The sequence below is a fragment of the Euphorbia lathyris genome, chromosome 7, assembly GCF_963576675.1.
Source record: "Euphorbia lathyris chromosome 7, ddEupLath1.1, whole genome shotgun sequence".
NCBI classification, from domain to species: Eukaryota; Viridiplantae; Streptophyta; class Magnoliopsida; order Malpighiales; family Euphorbiaceae; genus Euphorbia; species Euphorbia lathyris.
Window position 1 is genome coordinate 88185347 of NC_088916.1, and position 22876 is coordinate 88208222.

Below are 22876 nucleotides of genomic sequence, written 5' to 3' on the forward strand. Positions count from 1 at the left end.
TTGAGGCTAACCCTTGTCGGCGCCGCCACCCCCTTTATCCTCTTTCGCCGGCCTGCCCCATTTCAATGGCTGCTAACTGCGATTCCCCTCCGGAAGACCATGTTAGCATTCGAGTTCTCTTCAATCCAAATCTCAGATTCAACAAACAACCTATATTTCAACCTGCGACAGAAAATAGAGCTTCATTCTCTCCGATTCTCAAAAAGAATATTCCTGTTCTGTCGGTGTCAACGACCTCTGTATCAGAAATCGGAGGATTCAGGACAGTGAAAATTTCGCAAGCAGCATATGAAAGCAGAATAGCTATGTGTGCTCATTCACTGATAGGAAGAATCATCCTTGCTAAGGGAGAAAGCCCATGGAAAATAACAGCGCTCAAGGCAAAATTGAACAAGGAATGGGGAATCAAAGAACCATGGAGGCTAATTTCAGTAGGAAGAGGATACTTCCAGGTTTTTCTCGGCTCTAAGGAGTCGAAGGATCTAGCGCTAAGCAAAGGTATACTGAACTTGATGCCGGGTACGTTCAGACTCTAACCTTGGAAACCCGATTTTAATCCTTATACAGAGAAATCCTCCCACGCACAGGTCTGGGTTCGGCTCTATGCATTACCATGGGAATACTGGGACACACAGATCCTGGCAGATATTGCAAAAGGAATAGGAGGCCTCATCAAGCTGGATAGAGCAACTCTTGAGGGAGATTTTGGGCACTTTGCCAGGCTCCTTATTGATATTGACCTAGCGGAAGAAATTCCTACTCAGCTGGGAATCGAAAGAGATGGTAAGCAATTCTGGATCGATGTTTCTTATGAAAACTTGCCTTCTTTCTGTAAAATTTGCTCAAATATTGGACACATGCCATATGAATGCCGAAAAAACATGAAACCTAGTGAACCCAATAAGCGAACAGATCATGAAAAAAGTAGGGGAATCCAAAAGCAGAAATTGGAATGGACAGAGAAAAGAAATGAAGTAGGAAAGGCAGAACAAGCACTAATCCCAGTTGCAGCTATCACAAATAAGATCATCACAGCACTAGAAACAGACCCCAAGCCGAAAAATGTTGAAGTGAATGGAACGGTTCTACATCCGGAGCCGTTAGAATCGGATGAGGAAGTGGAAAACTGGGATGAAGAGGTGGAAAACTGGGAGGAGAGATGCGACAGAGCAGAATCACCAGGAAATTCCAACATTGTTTCCAACATTGTAGAGACCACTACAGGAATTGACTCACCGGCTAACTCTGGGAGCTCACATGACAGAAGCACAGAAAAAACTCCTTCTTCAATCCGGTGGGCTGATCAGTTGGAAGAGGAAGAGCAGGAATGGGAAACAGTGACTTCAAAACAAAAGAAGGGTTCAAAAAATCAAAACAAGACAGAATTTTCCAAAGCTCGTGCAAAAAGAGCCATTAAACCGCCGGCCCGCTTCTAATGACTGTCATCTATTGGAATTGCAGGGGGATCCTGAACGTGGACACCCAGAGGTATGTTTATAACTTATGCAATACTCATAAGCCGGATTGGCTCTGCATTGCGGAACCAATGGGAAATTTTAGCTCTATTGACAGTCGCTATTGGAGGAACCTTGTAATGACTCTCTTTGCTGAGAACCAGGGTAGCAATTCAACACTTTGGTTATTTAAATCTGATAGAATTACTTACCCTGCATCGATCATCATAAGCCGTGATCAATTTATCTTAATCCAATGTCTTCTTATGGGACAAGTTCATCAGTTTTGCTTCGTGTATGGCAGCGTCTGGGCTAACAGACGGAAAATTATGTATAAGGAAATTGCAGATCTCCGTGCAGGTGCTCAGGGAAATTGGTTTGCGATTGGTGACTTCAACGCGGTTCTGGGTGCTCATGAAAAGACGAGCAGGACACCTGCACCACGACCCTGCAGAGAATTTAGAGCTTTTCTTGATGAAGGAGAATGTCGTGATGTCCAGGCGTTGGGTTCTTTCTTTACCTGGTCTAATAGTAGACATGGTCAATCTCGGGTGGAGAGCAGACTTGATAGGGCTATTGTTTCAGGCGAGTTTGCAGAATTATGGAATTATAGCTGTACCGTTTTAACCAGACACCACTCTAACCATCACCCCCTACCTTTTCGGTTTGATCAAGGTGCCAAAATACCGGCCCGCTTTCGCTTCCAATCAATGTGGGTGACACACCACGGTCTGTGGGAAGTAATAAAAAAATTCTGGGACGACAACAACCCTGCAATGGGACCGATGCAGTTACTCTGTTTTAAATTATGGGGTCTCCGTTCTGTCCTTCGGCAATGGAATAAAGATGTGTTCGGGAATCTTGATAGGAATATTGCGGTCAGCCAAGCCTCTCTAGACTCCATACAGTTAGAGATACATAATTCAGGTTTCACATATGACCTTCACAAGAAGGAACTGCTAGCTCATGATTTACTTGACCATCATCTGCTTCAAAAAGAGATTTATTTGAAAGAGAGTAGTCGTGTGAAATGGTTGGAAGCTGGGGATAGGAACAACTCTTTCTTTCACAGAATGGCCAATCAGAGACGAGCAACGGCATGTATCTCTTCTTTGACTATCGAGGGCAAAATCTGTACTGATAAGGATCAAATTGCTATGCACATCACCGATTATTTTGGCAATCAGTTCAAAAATCCGTTTGTGGAGCCAGCGAATCTCTCAATTGTCCATGAGATCATCCCGAACTTGGTCACACCGGAGATGAATGCAGAGTTACTGCGCTGCCCGCTAAAAGAGGAAATTAAGATGTCAGTTGACAATATGAGTGCGGAAAGCGCCCCCTGGCCAGATGGATTCACTGGGAAATTTTTTCAGGTTTATTGGGACATTGTCGGTGCAAATTTTTGTCAAATGGTGCAATGGTTCTTCCACACAGGAATAATCAGTACAGGTCTGAACTCAAATATCATGGCCCTTATCCCCAAGACTGCGGATGCTGTGAGCATTGCCCAATACAGGCCAATCGTGATGAGCAACTTCGGTTTCAAAATCATCTCGAAAATATTAGCTGACAGATTAACAATACTGGCTGGCTTGATAACCTCTCAGAACCAATTCGGTTTCATCAAAGGACGGAATATTCATCATTGCATCGCCTTGGCTTCGGAAGGGATAAACAATCTGCAAAAAAAGAGCTTTGGGGGGAATATAAGTCTCAAAATTGACATCTCAAAGGCGTTTGACACCCTGGACTGGAATTTTATCTTAACAGTGCTCGAAGCTTTTGGGTTCTCCTTGCAGTTCCGTGATTGGATGCTGAACATTCTCTCCTCCGCAAGGATTTCTATTATCACAGGAGCTGGCATTAGAGGATACTTCCCCTGCTCTCGGGGTGTGCGTCAGGGGGATCCCCTTTCTCCAATCTTGTTCAGCCTAGCAGAGGATTTTTTGAGCAGGATATTGACTCGGTACACTGAAAGAGGGGAGCTAATTCCTTCTGTTTACTCTAGCAAATGCAACATGCCAACTAATCTTATGTACTCTGACGATATTCTGATATTTTGCAAAGCCTAAATTTCTAACGTTCAGATCTTGAGATCAATCTTCGACCTCTATGGCAATATCTTGGGTCAGATGGTGAATTGGAGCAAATCCGAAGTGTTTTTTGGGGATAGCATTACACAACGGCGTCGAAACAGACTTGCAGGGATCACGGGTATCAGATCTGGCAAACTCCCCTTACTGTATTTAGGGGCTCCGCTGTTTGTTGGGGCTCCTAGAGCTCGTTTTCTCTCCTCCACAGCAGATAAAATTACAGATAAATTTTCCAGGTGGAAAGGCAGTGCGCTGTCTATGGCGGGAAGGCTTACTTTAATCAAGACGGTAATTACGGGCTCTCTAACTCACACCTTTATGTTATACAAATGGCCATCCAGCTTAATGAAACGTCTTACCAAATATATGAGGAACTTTCTCTGGTCGGGATCAATTACTGAAAGGAGGCTTGTTATCCCTTCCTGGGACTCCTGCACTAAATCACTAAAGGAAGGAGGTCTATGTATTAAAAAACTTGAGATTTGGAATATGGCGCTCACGGGGAAGCTTGCTTGGGGAGTGCTGACTGAGGATTCTTTATGCTTCAATACCTTACGATCTCGTTTCATAAACTTGGCTGGCTTACCAAGGAAGATCCCTGCCCTCTCTTCGGTTTGGTGTTCTATCAAAAACGTCTACAACACTCCGAGAGATAACTGTTGTTGGCTACTGGGCACGGATACGAATCTCTCCTTTTGGAATGCCGAATGGATTATCCCAACCATTGCTGATCAGATGGGGATTAGTAGATCTGAAAGAGCCAAATTCCGCGATAGCACGAGAGATTTCCGTTTTGATGACCGATGGACAAACATGCCGGATTTAAGCACGGAAACCGCAGAGGCGGTAAATCTGATTAGCGGAAGTGGAGATCACAAAGATAAGTGTTATTGGCGACGTGCCTCAGATGGTATTTTCACGGTTAAGCTCTTCTATAAATGGCTGCAGAACCCGCCACAGAACTGTACGATTAATCTGATATGGCAACCGACTATCCCCCCATCGCACTCTTTAACTCTTTGGCGAGCTTACATGGGGAGGCTCCCCACGCATGACAGTTTGAAATCAAGGGGAATGGTGATCGTTTCCCGCTGCTGTTACTGTTTGGTGCAGGAGGAAAGCCTTGAACATCTAATGATAAGATGTAAATATGCAAAGCAGCTTTGGCAGGGCATTGCTACACTGTTTGGGAGGCGGCTTCGATATGATGATGATTTTCGTGATTTTGTGGATCAGGCACTGAAGATGAGGTTCAGCCCGCAGATAAAAAACCTCTGGATAAGCGCGATTGTTCATGTAGTTTGGGTCATGTGGAGAGTTAGGAACGACTGTTTCTTTAACAATGTTATACCCAATATTCATGTAATGTTCAGGTCTCTATGGTATCAAATAAGGCACGCTGATCACTTTGAGAAAGGCTCTGTTTGGAATGCAACGATCGAGGGGAAGATTCTTTACTCGATGGCCCTCAAACCTAGACTTCAGAAAGCTCCGAAGATCATTCCGGTCAAATGGCAACCGCCACCAACGGGCTGGATAAAGGCGAATACAGACGCCTCGGTCATGAACACAACGGCCGGATGTGGGGGAATATTCAGGGACAGCTCAGGGAAGATGCTGGGAGCTTTCACTTTTCCAACAGCAGCGCCTCTTGCACACATTGCAGAGCTAAAGGCGGCAATCGCGGCAATCTCTTGCGCTTATAATCAGGGTTGGAATCGGCTTTGGATTGAAAGCGACTCGTCATATGTCATTACGATCATGCGGTCACGCACGAGCAGGGTTCCGTGGGAGTTAATTACTGCATGGTCAGATTCTAACAAGAAATTGAAGAAAATGCAAGTGTCCTTCTCCCACACTTACCGGGAAGGTAATCAAGTTGCCGACCGTCTAGCGAACTACGCCCGCAACAATACAGGAGAGCGTTGGTGGGATGCCCCTCCAGTTTTTTGTAAATTTCTACTGGCAGACAACAGCTCTGGTCGAGCCTCTTATAGGTTCAACTAATTTTTGTCATCATTCTTTATTCTGTTTAGCTCTGTAATTTTTTGACTTTCCTCTTAATAAATCGGGTCGGAGCATTCGCTCCCTCCTCATTTCCATCAAAAAAATAATCCAATTGACACATGATTACTCCTAAGTCCTACATGACATCTACATAAAAATAGATATTCAGATAAGTTAAAGTGATGATCATGAATCCATACAAAATCAGCTTGAGGGCTAATAACCTCTATAACCGGATGTGCAAAAAATTTATTGGCAGAAATATATGCTTGTCCCACCAACTTGTCAAAATGATCACCGTGATAAGGGGACATAGTGAATCCTCATCCAAGCTAAATGACCACTGGCTCTAATTTGAATCTTTATAAGCATCTGAATCTCCATTATTTTGTGCATCACCACCACATGTTTCAAACACAATTATGGGAGCAGTCATCACCGTCTTAATCTCCTTGCTTCGGATTCTTATTATTTAAAGGGAGGATGCAAAATAAGAATCAAAATCTAAAAAGTAGATTACATTTTTTATTATAAGAAAACAACTGGAAATAATGAACAAGAGAAGGATATCAATGATTTTATTCACATTTAGTAACATAGGTTGCTTATATTTTCAAAACAGCTAGTCCTACATTTATACCAACTAAATTCGATTTTTCAGTAAGGAACGCAACTTAAATGGCAGTAATATTAGATGAACATAAATATATTGCACATAAAATCTTTCTCATTAGTGTTTCCGTTCCAGTTTCTTTTCTGTTTCCTAGCTATATTTTTAGAAATAAAGATTCTCTTGTGTCCTTTTCCATCTCTATGCAACATATCATATATATAACCCTCTAATCAACAAATGCACTATATTTACTTGGAAACAATGGAAATAGATTAAGATGTTCAATAGAATTAAATGCAATGAACATATATTATAATCCAAAGGCTTGCAGCAAAGACAAGAGTTTAACAGCAAAGATAATGTTCTAAACACTGATTATATACATATTAGATTAGAGAGCATCCCATTAATACATATAAGTTTGGAATATTTATACATTTATTCGTCTTGCAAGGATGTTGTTCATTCTTAAAAAGCAGAAATTCAGAACAAGAGGCTATGATGGAATTGTTACTGGAGGAGATTGTGACAGAAATTCTATTAAGGTTGCCTGTGAAATCTCTTTTGAGATTTAAGCATGCTTCCTATTCATGTCTTTTTACAAAGAAGATTATGATAGCAGTATACCTGAAGGATTTGATTTTCCATATAATTTTTTTTGGTGATGAAAAGCTGATTCCTGTCAGTGTTTCTAAGTCGTGTGATGGATTAATAGAGATCAAAGGCCCATGTGAGTATAAAATAATACAATCTCCATTTGAAATATTTGAAATCAATGGAGATTGTATTATCTTATACTCATTTGGACCTTTGATCTCTAAGGAAGCATATTAATCCATCACAAAAGTTACAAAGGCTGACACAAATCCACTTTTCATGATAAAAAAAAACTCATATGGAAAATCAAATCCTTCAGTATTTATAGTGCCATCATAATCTTCTATGTACAAAAGACATGAATAGAAAGCATGCTTAAATCTCAAAAGAGATTTCCGAGGCAACCTTAATAGAATTTATGTCACAATCTCCTCCGGCAGCAATTCCCCCATAGCCTCTTGTTCTGAACTTCTCCTTTTTTTATCCATTTCGCCTTTGGCAACCAAATCAACATCTGCACATCTTAAAAAGCATATGTATTTGATGTTTTTCCTCTTTACCTTCCATTTGATTCTGCCTCTTTTTCCAAAGCATTCCAATCAATGGACTCTCTTATTTCATCTCCAACCCTTCTACTTTTGGCTTTTTTTTTATGCAGTTGCTGCTTTCTGCAATATCTTCTTGTTTTCCCTGACGGTTTTGGTAACTTAATATTTTGCTGCAGGTTCTCAACAATGGTGAGGTCTTTGACAATCCTATTGCCATGACTAGGAACTTCATGTAGTTCCTTCAAGCCTTCATCAAGAGTTCCATTAAAGTATTACATCTGTTTAAACATCTATCTTTGTGTCCATCAATGGCATTTTTTCTTGGTTGTCTGACAATGATTCCTTTATGTCAGGAGTTTAGAAGAAAATTAAAGTTAGTATGTATTTTAACATAAATTCTATTATAAACCACCTGGACTAATAAAAAAAATGGATGCATACCAATTCATGGGAGATTGTTTGCCACTCACTTCTAGGAAGCTTCTGATATTTGGTTTGAAGAAGCATTGTCCATTCCAGTCTCAGATCCCTAAATTATTTTAAAACAAGTTTTTAGTTTTGAAAACTTAAATTGACATTGTCCTTGAGCTTTTTCTTTCCGTCATAACCTGTAGCAAGAATCACAACATCAACTTTCAATTCGGAGCATCAGATTTCAGATTAATGATAAAATAAAAGTCCATACTTTTAAGTTCATGGTTGTATAGACTTTGAATCTAAATGTCCATACTTTTAGAGATATAAAAGCTACTTTCGAAAACTTAAGTTCTACAAAAAAACAAAAGCTAAAAGGCACAAGATCAAAAACTTCATTTGCAACAATTTTTTTTAGTTATAACATATTCAATTAATTCTTAAACTATTTTTGAATTTAACATCATATGATTCTTAACATGCATCAGAAGAACACACTATTTAAATATTCAATCAATATGCCCCTTCTCGTACACTCCCTATTTCATTAATAACAATCAAGTTAGGATTAGGGTTTATCTTCTCCAGAAAGTGGCGTAATCAAATCTATAGAAATCAATGGTTAGAATTAGGGTTTATCTTCTCTATCAAGTTAGCATTTCAACAATGCTTTTAGGATCTGATCTCTAACTGCTCGTTCGTTGGGTAAATTTCCAAATCTGAATCAAGCTTAATTCGGTGGAAACCCTTCCTTAAGAAAGAAGGGAGGAGCATCAAGTGATGGTTATGAACCCTACAAAATCATCTTCCGGATTAATAACCTCCATAACTTTATCTGCTAAAATATTATTAGCAAAAAAGGGTTGTGTTTGTTTATAGGTGAATTGAGCAACTGTAACTTCTTTATGTATTTTTGTTTTTTTGTTGCTCACTAATCCATATGTATTTTGATCCTATCTTTTTTTTTTGCAGGAAACTATCTTGCTTAACAAATCAAATTACTGCTTACAATTGTTTATGGTAATCTTTACACTTTTTCTTTGTTGGGTTTTATGTTTTAATGGCAATTCTGAAGATATAATGAGTTTTGCCGCTACCCTATCTTATTATATGTGTTTACAAATGGTGTATCATTATTAATCTTTCTTTAATTACTTGTTTACTATAGTGGTTTTTTTAAAATGATTATGCCAAAAGGTGAGAATTTGAGGATTGTAATTGTGATTTCAATAGATCTATTGTTAAATGTGTTTGCTTATGAGTGGCTTACATAAGCTGTCTGATGTGTTCTATAATGATATGATATGATTATTTGAAACCCTATATGTTTGTTTTAAACTGGATATGCTAATTTTTGTTATTAGATGTTGCTCTCTGGTGTGTTTTTCTATATAACCTAGCTATTTGATGTGTCCGGATGATATGATTACTTGAAATTGAAACCATAGGTTTGCTTATGCTTTTTTTTTTGTTATGATAAGTTTTTTGATACAAATCAAGATTGTTTGTTATTTGCTGTGATGAGACTATGCTGGTGATGCTTGATCTGAATATTATCTAAATTTCATCAGACAATTATCTTTGTTGTAATTTCATTCATTTCCAACTAGTTGAGATTGCGGCTTTGGGAGTAACCATTTTTAGCTTAATTTGCAATGGAGAAAATTGCAGAGTCCAAATCGTGTTTGTTCATTTAGTAAAACATTAGCAATTGTTCATTTTAGTTTGGCAATGCTAGATATTTCTCTCAAAATACTAATTTGTTGTTTGTAACAAATTATCACGAAGTTGTTGGCGTCTGATTTTCTGAAATGGTATTATTGTTTTGCTTCAATTCAGTTGCATACTTTTAGGCAGATTGATTCAACTCATGTACTTTTTATGCTTCTCCTGTATTCTTGTTTGGTATTTTCTGGTAGTAATTCATTGTATTTGTAATGACTATATTATATGGGTACTTTAATTGTTTGATCAACACCGAATGAATTTAAATCCATTGAACATCTTAATCTATTTCCATTGTTTCCAAGTAAAGAGAGTGAATTATGAGATGAACATTTTTGAGGATTATATATGTGCTATGTTGCACTGAAACTGAATTTGAAACGAAATGCTAAAAAGCTAAGGAGGAAGAGTTCAACATAGTATATAAAAATGTAACTTGCTGGAAAAGAAAAATGTCTCCGTCTGTATAGGAAATGGAAGGATGATTTGAGCCATGTTAGGAATTCAATTCTTACGTTCACTGGCTTTTTAGATGCTTAGTTAATTCCGATTTAGGAAAACTTATGCGCAATAATCAGTGATTCATCAGAGAAAGAGAAAGGAATTCTTGTTAGAATATTTTAGATTCCATTGAGACAAGATGAAGATAATAATTAATTAATTAATTATAAAACAGATGAAGAAATTAATTCTGTTTTTATGGTTGTTTCGTCTTTGATCTACATGTTATAGTCATGAACTGGAGACCTTTTTTGGTTAATTTGAAAAAGTTTAAGATTGATGTTGGTTGAAGTTGATATGTTCCCGTACATGATGAAATCTAACTCGGTCGAGGGCATTTCTTAAAAGCAAATGCCTTTATGTGGATGTCTTAGATTATCCATTTGTTTTATTATAATTAAAACCGCATCCTGCTTTTAGATCGTGATCCTTATTTTTGCATCCCGTCCGTAGTTAGTGGAAATCCAAAGCAAGGAGATTCAGATGGCGATGATTGCTCAAAGTTTTTTTTTCTAAGAAAGATGGACGCAGCAATGGAGATTCAGATGCTCCATCATCTGGTTGCTGCAAGAAGAAATGGTGGTCATCCAGCTTTAATGTCCAATATGTGCCTTGACAAGAGTGATGGCTTTGACAAGTTGTTGTGGCAAGCATATGTTTCTGCTAATAAAATTTTTGCACATAGGGTTATGAAGGTTATTAATCTTGAAGATGCTTTTGTATGGGTTCATGACCATCACTCTATGGTCCTCCTTACATTTTTGAGGAAGTGTTCCTACCGAGTTGAGCTTGGTTTCTTCATAAGTAGTTCATTTTCCTCGTCGGAAATTTATCAAACTCTGCAAGTTAGAGACGAGATTATGTAAGCATTGCTCAATTCTTTGATATATTAGTGGAATGCAATGAAACTAATTTTGTTCTAAATTAGTAAATGAATATGTTGTTCTAGACATGTGCACCCAGTGATGTTCAATTTCCAATTCCAAATGATTATTTGGAGTTTCTCATATTTGGAGTTTGCCCTCAAATTCCATTATTAGCGAACTAAGAGTAGTTTAAGCTTCCCTATAACTTGGTCGCCAGATTAAAGAAAATTAGGGATAAGATATGTTTTTTTCTTGCCACGGGCTCCACTCTTTCTTCTAAAAACAATGGGATACTGACAGCACCAAAGAAATCTTATTTTTAGATTTAGTTTCAGACAAATCAATCTACTCAATCTTATAATTAATAAATTTTAACAACTTTTTTAATTGCAATATCCTTTCAAAAACCGAGCACAAACATAGTATGCATATCATGTGATTTTATTTTGTTTAATCCATTATTTTTCTCAATTAAGTACTTATAAGCCTAACTCCTTCCAAAGTCGTTGAAAAAAATAATGATTTTGTCCTTATCTTATAAAACAAGTTAATTTTGTCCATTCATAATTTTTTTGTGATTTTTATTTTGATAATAGAAAATTTGATTTAATTTTATCATTTTCAAAATAATTTCGAATAAAACGTGTCCACGAAATTTATTAGAAAATGATAAAATTGAACCAATATTTTACCGTAAGGATAAAAATTAAGACATTTTATAAAATGAGAGGGAGAATCCTAATAACCTGAAGATTAAAAGTGAGGTTTTCCTAAAAATAAATTTGATCCAAATTAAAATCATATATGACTCGACAACACCACACCTAATCGATACTATCCCGATTAGGTTAATACGAGATTGATATCCAATTTTTTGGTTTGGACTACGGTTTAATCATTTCGACACTAATTCGAAATTGACACGACATGATCACAATACAAACTCAATAATTGCAACATGTGATATTTATGTTGTAAGTTTTTGTACATTTTTTTATTGGGATAAGGGTCAAATTTAACCATAACGCTTCAATCAAAGTGCATATTTAGCCCCTAACATATGAAGTGATGCAAATTAAATCCTAATTTTTTCAAGCAAGACCAATTTTAGCCAAGCGCTGTTGAAAATTTAAAAAGATTGGTTTACTGTTATTTAATTGTCACATCATATCTTGCAAATAAGTTTGTCAATAAATCGAAGCAGTTTCATATATTTTTTAATTGTGGTTTATAATTATATTAATAACACTGTAATATTTTACACAATTTGATAAAAAAAGTTGTGATTAATTTATATTTAGCAGATTTAGTTTTTATCATTTTAGCAGAATTTTACAATGTTTTTTTAGTAATAAACTAATAACCTAAAGTGGTAGTAAAATACTAATAAAACATGTTTTTTCTAATTTTCGATAACGTAGGAATAAAATTGATCTTACTTGGAAATATTAAATTTGCACCATTTTGTACGTTAAGGTTAAATCAACACTACACTTAAAAATATTAGGGTTAAATTAAAGACTAATATTTGGCCCAAACTCTTGCAGTGAGATACACCCTGTGTCACATGTAAAAAAATAAAATAAATTATAGGTAAATACTTATGAACTTTTAAAAATTTAGAGAACAATTGAAGTTTTGAGGCTTTCGAATTTAATTATATAAAGATAGAAGTTATTAAATGCAATTGGACAAAAATAGGAGGTTATTAAAGATAACTACACAAAAATAAAGGGTGTAATTTAGAACTTTAAAACTTTAGTGAGTAAGTGAGGTTTGAGAGTAAGGGATGACATCACCTATATAACTGGACTTACACCTTTGCTCTTCTCAATGGCCGAATAGAAATTAGGGTTACCCAATGTTCATAGGTATCTCCTCTTTGAGATCTGAATAGCAGATAGCCCTTATATCTTCTCCAGAAAGTGGCGTAATCAAATCTATAGAAATCAATGGTTAGAATTAGGGTTTATCTTCTCTATCAAGTTAGCATTCAACAATGCTTTTAGGATCTGATCTCTAACTGCTCGTTCGTTGGGTAAATTTCCAAATCTGAATCAAGCTTAATTCGGTAGAAACCCTTCCTCAAGAAAGAAGGGAGGAGCATCAAGTGATGGTTATGAACCCTACAAAATCATCTTCCTGATTAATAACCTCCATAACTTTATCTGCTAAAATATTATTAGCAAAAAAGGGTTGTGTTTGTTTACAGGTGAATTGAGCAATTGTAACTTCTTTATGTGTTTTTGTTTTTTGTTGCTCACCAATCCATATGTATTTTGATCATGTCTTTTTTTTTTGCAGGAAACTATCTTGCTTAACAAATCAAATTACTGCGTACAATTGTTTATGGTGAATCTTTGCACTTTTCTTTGTTGGGTTTTATGTTTTAATGGCAATTCTGACGATATAATGAGTTTTGCTTATGAGTGGCTTACATAAGCTGTCTCATTGGTTCTATGATGATATGATTATTTGAAACCCTACAAGTTTGTCTTAAACTTGATATGCTAATTTTTTTTATTAGATGTTTCTCTCTGGTGTGTTTGTTTATGAGTGCATTATATAACCTATCTAATGTGTTAGGGTGATATGATTACTTGAAATTGAAACCACAAGTTTGTTTATGCTTCTTTTGTTATGATATGTTTTTTGACACAAATCAAGCTTGTTTGTTATTTCTTATGATGAAACTATGCTTGTGACACTTGATCTGAATGTGAGAAAATGGCTTTGTTTTGAAGAAAATGAATTTGATTGGTGGGGGTGTATTTGTTATTAGGGACTTTGCTCTTAAGAGCTCTTTTCCTATCCCACATGGAAAACTTACCAATAGTTGTAAGAGTATATATAGAGTTGGGTCTCACAAGCCTTTAAATTTTGTTTAGTAGGTTTTGGCAAATACACCACATGCATGCATTGCAATTTTAGGAGTAACAATTTTTAGCTTAATAAAGCATTAGCAATTGTTCATTTTAGTTTGGCAATGATCAGGAAGTTGTTGGTGTCTGATTTCTGAAATGGTATTATTATTTTTCTTCAATTCAGTTGCCTACTTTTAGGCAGATTGATTCAACTCATGCACTTTTTATGCTTCTTCTTTATTCTTGTTTGATATTTTCTGGTAATAATTCATTGCATTTGTAATGACTATATTATATGTTTGTTTAATTGTTTGATCATCACCAATAAATTATCTACCAATAAAATTATGAGACGATTTTACTCTCTTATTCTTGTTTGATTGCCTTTAAGCTCCCCCGAACTTTCAAAAGTTCTAAATGGTCTCTTATTCTTGTTTGATTGCATTCAATAACCCCTTATTTCTGAATAGAATCTTTTGGATGTAGAAAGTTAGATACATGCTCGGCCACATGTAAAAAAAAAACTTCAAATATATAAATAATTATGAACTCTTGTGATTTCATGGGGATAGTTGAAGTTTTGAGATTATACAATTGGACAAATATAAAGGTTATTGAATGGCATTGGATAAGAATATAATGTTATTGAATGTAATTAGATAAGAATAGAGAGTAATTTAGCACTTTTAAAAATTTAGAGGGTTGTTGGAATGTATGAAACTTATTATTTGATACTGATTAAATATCTCACACAAATGGTCTCGCCTATATAACTTTACTTACTTCACAACTTTGGTTTTCTCCGTCCCTCTCTTCTCTTCTCTGTAAATGTGTGTGCATTCTAATGATACCTCCCCCGATAGATCTCAAATCTGGAAAGTTGTTGTGATCTCAAATCTATGAAAACCAATTAAATGAGCATTCAACAATGCCTTCAGAATCTCATCAAGTGATGGTCATGAACCCTGCAAAATCATCTTGACTATTAATAAACTCCATGACTTTATCTGCTAAAATATTATTAGCACAAAGCACTATATTTGAATTGGCCAATTCCAAGTTATTTTTGACTTTTTGTTGGCATTTACTATTTGTTGCTCATTGGATTTTGATTCTATAATGAATTTTTTTTTTTTGCAGGAAATATTTTGTTTCCGAGCAACTTGTTAAAAGCTATTGAATTTTAGAAGCATAATTCTTTCTGGTAAATCTTTGGACTTTTCACCTGTTGAATTTTAGGGTTCAATGAGAATTGTGAAGATTATACACCTAATCTATGCTATTGGGAAATATGCTTATCTAATATTAGTTGAATGCTAGGAACAACATCACTATATTCCATGAATTACTGGTAATGAGGTTTGGGGCTTACTAATTGTTTTCTAACTGTCAAAAAAGATTCTCTGTAATTATAAATATAATCATAATTTTTGTGGAATAGTAATAGTCTTCCAATTCAATTGAATTTCTAGTTTGAAAACTTTATTTGTTTATAACCAATTATAATTCAATTTAATTAATTGTCATAGTAAAATTCAATTAATTATTTTGTAAGTGTAAAAAGAAGACTATAATTAAAATGCATAGTCTGTTGGTTCTGGCTGGTCAGGAAGAGATTCACATAGGGACTAATGTTATTTGGAAATTACTTTCTATATGAGCTAGCAGGCGGGCTTTCCAGTGGTAGTTCGGAGAGTCTTATACTCCATCGTTCCACAATACATGTCTTTCTAGAGAATTTTTTTTTTGTTCCACAATACATGATATTTTGCTTCAATTTATGCACATTAATTTGCTTTGACCAAATATACCTCTATTTTAGTTGACTTTTTGCCTTGGGAATAGATAAAGTTACTAGTAGATGCAATTAATATAAGGGTAACAAAGTCTTTCACTTAAAATTAATTGCATTTCTTAATTAGTGTGCATTAACCTTAACAGGCATGTATTTTGGAACAGAGGGAGTACTTGTCATAGAAGCTTCACAAACTCCTTTTATTAGTTCAGGGATGCAAAATCACCAGATAGTCACAAGTCTTCGAAATAGGTACATTGGAAGTATCAATCCATGAAAAACAATAATATAAAGAAGTGATTATAGTTCATGTTCGGATGTGAAAACCACTGGTACCAAAGAAAATGACACTTTCTTAATGCATATTTATAAATAGGAAACATCTAACAGATAAATACCTATAACTTGAAAAAGCATGTGAGAGTTTTTCTGGAGGTAGTCAAAGGGTCAGATTTGAATCTTACAATACTTCCTACTATCTTTTCTTCAAATTTTCTGAATCCTCAGAAGCTCCTGAACTAAACTCTTTTTCAAATAGATAAGTTTAATATTATCAGGAATAATGGCAGAGTGATAGCAAATTCAATTTTGACTGTTGTTCGCTGTTTGAAATTAATTGCATTAGTGTTAATGAATATCTCCTTGCCTTTGTTCTTTATTTGTTCAGAAAACTAGCAACAAATAAAGAACAAAGGCAAGAAGATACCCATTAACACTAATGCAATTAATTTCAAACAGCGAACAACAGCCAAAATTGAATTTGCTACCAATCTGCCATATTCTTGATAATATTAAACTTATCTGTTTGAAAAAGAGTTTAGTTCAGGAGCTTCTCCGGGATTCATAAACATTTGAAGAAAAGATAGTAGGAAGTACTGTAAGAGTCAAATCTGACCCTTATGACTACCTCCAGAAAAACTCTCACATGCTTGTTCAAGTTATAGTTTTTTTTTATTTGCCAGCTGTTTACTATTTATAAATATGCATTAAGAAAGTGTCATTTTTCTTTGGTACTAGTGGTTTTCACATCCGAACCTGAACTATAATCACTTCTTTATATTATTGTTTTTCCTGGACGTTGGGATAATAATTTGAAGTCAACATCCGAATTCCATATGTATATGGAGCAAATGCAACAAGTCTTGGAAAAAGCTGGGATGTCCTATCATGCGAAAGAGCAGGCTTATCAAAACTCGAGTATCCAACAACAAATGTTTCTTAGCGAGTTCGATCATCAGAATAACATGGTTTATAATTTGCACAAGGCGAAGATGGAGGAGCAACAAAGAAGACATATGGAGACTTCTAGGCTCAAACACAAACTATACATGACGAGAAATCTCTTAGATGGCTATGAAAAAGCTTTGAATGAGACAACTAAAGAATTCACCGAGTATAGAAAGAAATGCCCTTTGCATGAAGAACCAATTTACATGGATACAGGGTCTGGTGGTCCTGTTTTGAGCACGAGTGAACCGGAGAAGTTGCCTTTTAAAGAAGAGATGACACAATGTCACAATGTGCTCCAGCTGAAGAACAAGATATGACAGAATGTACCGAAAAACAAGTTACTGAACAATCTATTTAACTGATACAACTTTATGTTTTAAGTGAAATTTGCTGGAAATTTCTTAACTTTGTTTTAAACATTGTTGCTATGCTAATTTTTGTTTCTATCATAATTAGTTTGTCTATGATAAAACTATGCATGCGATTCTTGAAAGGTAACTTGATTTGTAACTATATGAGATGTTTTTAATTTAAATTCTTTGATCCATCACTGATAAAGAGAGTCAATTAAATTCCATTTGACATCTTAATGTATTTCCAACGTTTCCAAGGAAAGAGAGTGAATTTATAGATGAGCATTTCTGAAATTGCATTCTTTTAAGGGCATATATGAAGATTCACTGAAGGGAACACTATCTGTTTGCATAACGGTACCAATATATTTTTTACTAGGAAGAACCATCATATCTTTAACTGTACATGGAGCACTGTTTGTATATGTGTGTTTGTATAACTATATACTTATTTACCCTATGAGTACAAAAGCAATCCAATATATTAGCTAATATCTATTAGCTACCAGCAACATTGTAAAAATAACTGAACAAGTATAGTATTCTAATGGAATCTAATGTATTATTCCTATGGTCGCATGGCATTTGTGCATACACATTGTTTCAGCTTAATACATTTGTTTCCTCTTTATTTGGCTCAAAACCTTAACTGCTCCCACATTTGTTGCCTCTTTATTTGTTGCCCTTTGCCTCAATTTTTAAAAGTTCCTAATGACCCACATTCATATCTAATTTCATCCAATACCCTCTATTATTGTTAGAGAAGTAACTAAAAACATTAGTACAATTTTTTGTTGTATAAATGAGAAAGTTGAGTTACAAGATTATATGTTTATATTATTATAACTTTAACCCAAACATTTTAAGAAAAATGCACATATAGCCTTTCCAAGTAAGATCAATTTTAGCTCTACCTTACTGAAAATTAGAAAAAACTGAATTAACTAATATTTGTCAATCACTTAAAATCTTCCAAATATCATCTAATGCAATGATATAAACCTTTTCCTAAAAAAATGAAAAATACCGTGTAACTTTAAAATTTGGGAAAAAAGAAAAAAATAATCATAAAACATAACAATATTATTATCTAAAATTTGCCATGACCTTTTTAGATGTAAAATTGCTAATTAAAATTTATATTCGATGTTAATTTTTATTTATTTTTAACAGATAATACAACTAATCAATAAAATATTATTCATATATGAAAAAATTATTATATATGCACCTATTTTTTGGCGCACCTAGGCGGCCGCTCTATTCCTAAAGGCAGAGCTGGCGCTGCTTATATCTCAATAGAATCTTCGGGATGTAGAAAGTGAAAGACACTTTGCCACATGTAAAAAAAAACGCAAAATATATAAATACCAGGGTAAATAATTATAAGGTTTTTATGTATTTACTTAACACGCTAGTAAATCCATCATATTATTATAAGTTCCCTAAGTTTTATCTTAATCAATTCTTTAGTCTTTACATTTGTTTTTGTAAATGAAAGTCTAAAATTGCCTCTAGTTATATACATAAAAAAATTTATCTTTTAGTTTCAAATTTAATCTAATTAATTTTAAAGAAGTTTTGGAACTACATATACACCAAAATTAATATACTTGAAAAAATGTATTATTAATTTTTTCAAATTGTAATTATTTTTTAATATAATATCTTTAAACCAATATTAAATATTATTATAAATTTTTTAACATCATATTTTTTTTTCTTCATTCATAAAATTTATTTATGTGTTTTTGTTTTTTTTTGTTGCTAACAAACCCACATGGATTTTGATTTTGTCTTAAATTTTTTTGTAGGCACCTATTTTTCTTAACCAATCCAGTTAGCCTTATGGTAAATCTTTGCACTTTTGCTTTGTTGGGTTTTATGTTTTAATGGAAATTCTGAAAACACTGTAATGATTCTTCAAAAACTAGCATATTACGTTGTCCTAAGAACTGAATAAATAGAAACAACCTTCAAATTCAGAGATAACCATGGATTAGACAAGATGATTATAACGTGGGCAATATTGATACATTAACTCTAAACTGAAGTACAACCAAAGCCTGTAATCTCAACTACTTGGATTATTTATACCTTTGTTCATTCTAAGTGTCTTTATTATTTTGGCAACCTCATCAACATTTGCACATCTTACATTCCAAATATAGTGAATCCATTGTATTTGGTGTTTTTTCTCTTTACCTTCCATTTGATTCTGCCTCTTTTTCCAATGTAGTGCAGTCCCTTCATCTAGCTGTTGCTACTACTGCTTTGAATTACTCTGTTGCTGCTGCTGATGTAAAAATTACTCATGGAGGTGTTCTTTCGCCCAATATGACAGAGAAATCTATCCAGGATCATTTTTCCAAACAATGGTTGTTCATTTTCTGGCATATTTTTTTTGCATCTTAACATCAACAACACCCACACCAATTAACTCAATGAAAAGAGTTGTAACTTCCTTCGTCACTGGAAAACCTCTTGAAAACGCCACGAACATAGTACGGTCATCTTCAGGGACGTTTTTGCAAGGATCCCAGTCCCATAATTCACGTGCACCCAAGTCAAAATCCACAGCGCTTGGGACAATGCTCATACTCCCGAACACTCGATGAGGAAAACTGGGAATTACTAGCGCTTCGCTTGAGCTTGACGATCCTAGAACATGTCGCAATATGTCAGTGAAAATTTTTTATGGCGGAACATTTGTAAAGAAACTTCTTTCTCCACTATCCTAGCAGTGAGAGAGATTTCTGCTGACATTTCTAAAGGTAATGTGTTTGCATCAAGACTTTTCAGACATAAAACAGCCTCATCTGCAATGGCATTGAGCAAAATATCCTAGAGGGGGACGGGGTTCATAACAATACCCAAGAGTGTTCTAGATATTAAGTACTCTGTTGCTGCTGCTTCTCTAAACAAATTGATCAATATTAATTTTTAGGTACAGCACCATGGTTTTGTAGGATCAATCAACCAAAAATGCATCTAAACAACACAAGATCTCTAGAATGATTTCCTTTAAATAATGCATATTTAAAGAAGAAATTAGTAATTTAAACATAAACTTACTTGCAGTCTCATATCATCCTCGCTGTTAGAAGAGATTGTTTTCGCCGGCAACATTCAGCAATCACTGATAAAATATCCTTTTTTTGTTCTTGAGAAAGCCTGAAAGATCTTTGCTGTTCTCATGTTTCTTCACCATTGTTTTTCCTGCACATAGTTAAGGTTTTTCAGATTTTTGTGAATATTTTCCGTTCTTAACAACCCTAGCTATCTATAAAATAATGATTCTTATTACCTCTTTGATGTTGATTTCGATTTGATTTTATTTGTTGCCTGCCAGATCTGTTGAGCAGCTTTTTGTGGAACGTAAACCCTAATCCACAGCACATAAGATTGGAGATATCAATGTCTAATGCACAACCACATTTACAATATGCATTTATGTAGGTCAGGCTATTTGTATGGGATATTGAATTCATATCAAATAATAGGCATCATACATAAAACAACCCCTACATTTTTTAAGTTCTAAATTACCCTCTATTCTAATCTAATTACATTAAATAACCTTATAATCTTATACAATTACATTCAATAATCCATATTATTGTTCAATTGTATTTAATAATCTCAAAAATCTCATGAACTTTCAAAAGTTCATAATTATTTATATATTTGGCGTGTCTTTCACTTTCTACACCCAAAATATTATCTAAAAAATTCTAACAAGAATTCCTTTCTCTTTCTTTGATGAATCACTAATTATTGTGTATAAGTTTTCCTTAATCGGAATTAATTAAGTATCTAAAAAGCCAGTCAATGTAAGAATTGAATTCCTAATATGGCTCAAATCATCCTTCCATTTCCGGTACAAACGGAGACATTTTTCTTTTCTAGCAAGTTACATTTTTATATACTCTGTTGAACTCTTCTTCCGTAGATTTTCCGCATTCCGTTTCCGTGCAACATAGCACATATATATTCCTCAAAAATGCTAATCTCTAAATTCAATCTCTTTACTTGGAAACAATGGAAATAGATTAAGATCTTCAATGGAATTAAATTCATTCGGTGTTGATCAAACAATTAAAAAAGCTGATAATATAGTCATTACAAATGCAATGAATGATATCGGTTGAATCAATCCGCCTAAAAGTAGGCAACTGAATTGAAGCAAAACAATAATACCAATTGAGAAAATCAGGCACCAACAATTTCCTAATCATTTGTTACAAACAACAAATTAGTATTTTGAGAGAAACATCTAGCATTGTCAAACTAAAATGAACAATAGCTAATGCTTTACTAAATGAACAAACACAGATTTGGACTCTGCAATTTTCTCCATTGCAAATTAAGCTAAAAATAGTTACTCCCAAAGCCACAATCTCAACTAGTTGAAAATGCAGGAAATTACAGCAAAAATAATTGTCTGCTGAAATTTACATAATATTCAGATCAAGCATTAGCAGCATAGTTTCATCATAGCAAATAACAAACAATCTTGATTTGTATAAAAAAACTTATCATAACACCAGAAGCATAAACAAACTTGCGGTTTCAATTTCAAGTAATCATATCATCCTCACACATTAGATAGGTTATATAAACAAACACACTAGAGAGCAACATCTAACAAAAATGAGCATATCAAGTTTAAAACAAACTTATAGAACACATCAGACAACTTATGTAAGGCACTCACAAACAAACAAATTTGACAATAAATCTATTGAAATCACAATTACAATCCTAAAATTCTCACCTTTTGGCATAATCATTTTTTAAAAACCACTATAGAAAACAAGTAATTAAAGAAAAATTAATAATGATAGATCATTTGTAAACACATATAACAAGCTAGAGTAGTTGAAAAACTCATTATATCTTCAGAATTGCTATTAAAACATGAAACCCAACAAAGAAAAACGCAGGAATTTGATTTGTTAATAGTTTCCTGCAAAAAAAAATTATTAAGATAGGATCAAAATACTGACCATCACTTGATGCTCCTCCCTTCTTTCTTGAGGAAGGGTTTTTATAGAATTAAGCTTGATTCTCTTTGGAAATTTACTCGAGGACAGAGCAGTTAGAGATCAGATCCTAAAAGCATTGATGAATGCTAACTTTCTAGAAAAGATAAGCCCTAATCCTAAGTATTGATTTCTATAGAATTGATTATGCCACTTTCTGGAGAAGATAAACCCTAATCCTAACCGTATCCATAATTGATATATGGGCTATCTACTATTCAGATCTCACACAAGAGATATCTATAAAGGTGTAAGTCCAGTTATATAGGTGATGTCATCCGTTCCTCTCAAACTTCACCTACCCACTAAAGTTTTAAAGTTCTAAATTAGACCTTCTATTTTTGTCTAATTATCTTTAATAGCCTCATATTTTTGTCCAATTTTATCTTTATATAATTAATTTCAATAACCTCAAAATTTCAATTGTTCTCTAAATTCTTAAAAGTTCACAAGTATTTACCAATAAGTTATTTTCTTTTTGACATGTGACACATGGTGTCTCTCACTGTAACAGTTTGGGCCAAATATTAGTCTTAAATTTAACCCTAACGTTCTTAATTCTATTGTGATTTAACCTTAACGTATGAAATTATGCAAATTTAACTCTGATAGTAAGATCAATTTGAGTCATACCTTACCGAAAATTAGAAAAAACATGTTTTATTAGTATTTTACTATCACTTTAGTTTATTAATTTATTAGTAACAAAACTATAAAAATTCTGCTAAAATGCTAAAAACTAAATCTGCTACATATAACTTAATCACA

At 34.2% G+C, this 22876-nt stretch overlaps 2 long non-coding RNA genes across 2 annotated transcripts; one reads left to right on the forward strand and one right to left on the reverse strand.

The window, feature by feature from the left end:
• Positions 1–12656: 12656 nt before the first annotated feature.
• On the forward strand, positions 12657–16043 carry LOC136201483 (uncharacterized). The gene is made up of 4 exons (XR_010673855.1): positions 12657–13033; positions 13126–13173; positions 14826–14889; positions 15645–16043. It is a non-coding gene; the product is annotated as an uncharacterized lncRNA (long non-coding RNA).
• Positions 16044–19133: 3090 nt separating this feature from the next.
• Positions 19134–22331, reverse strand: LOC136201352 (uncharacterized). The gene is made up of 4 exons (XR_010673799.1): positions 22073–22331; positions 20371–20448; positions 20139–20282; positions 19134–19724 (listed from the first exon to the last, which is right to left on the reverse strand). It is a non-coding gene; the product is annotated as an uncharacterized lncRNA (long non-coding RNA).
• Positions 22332–22876: the final 545 nt, after the last annotated feature.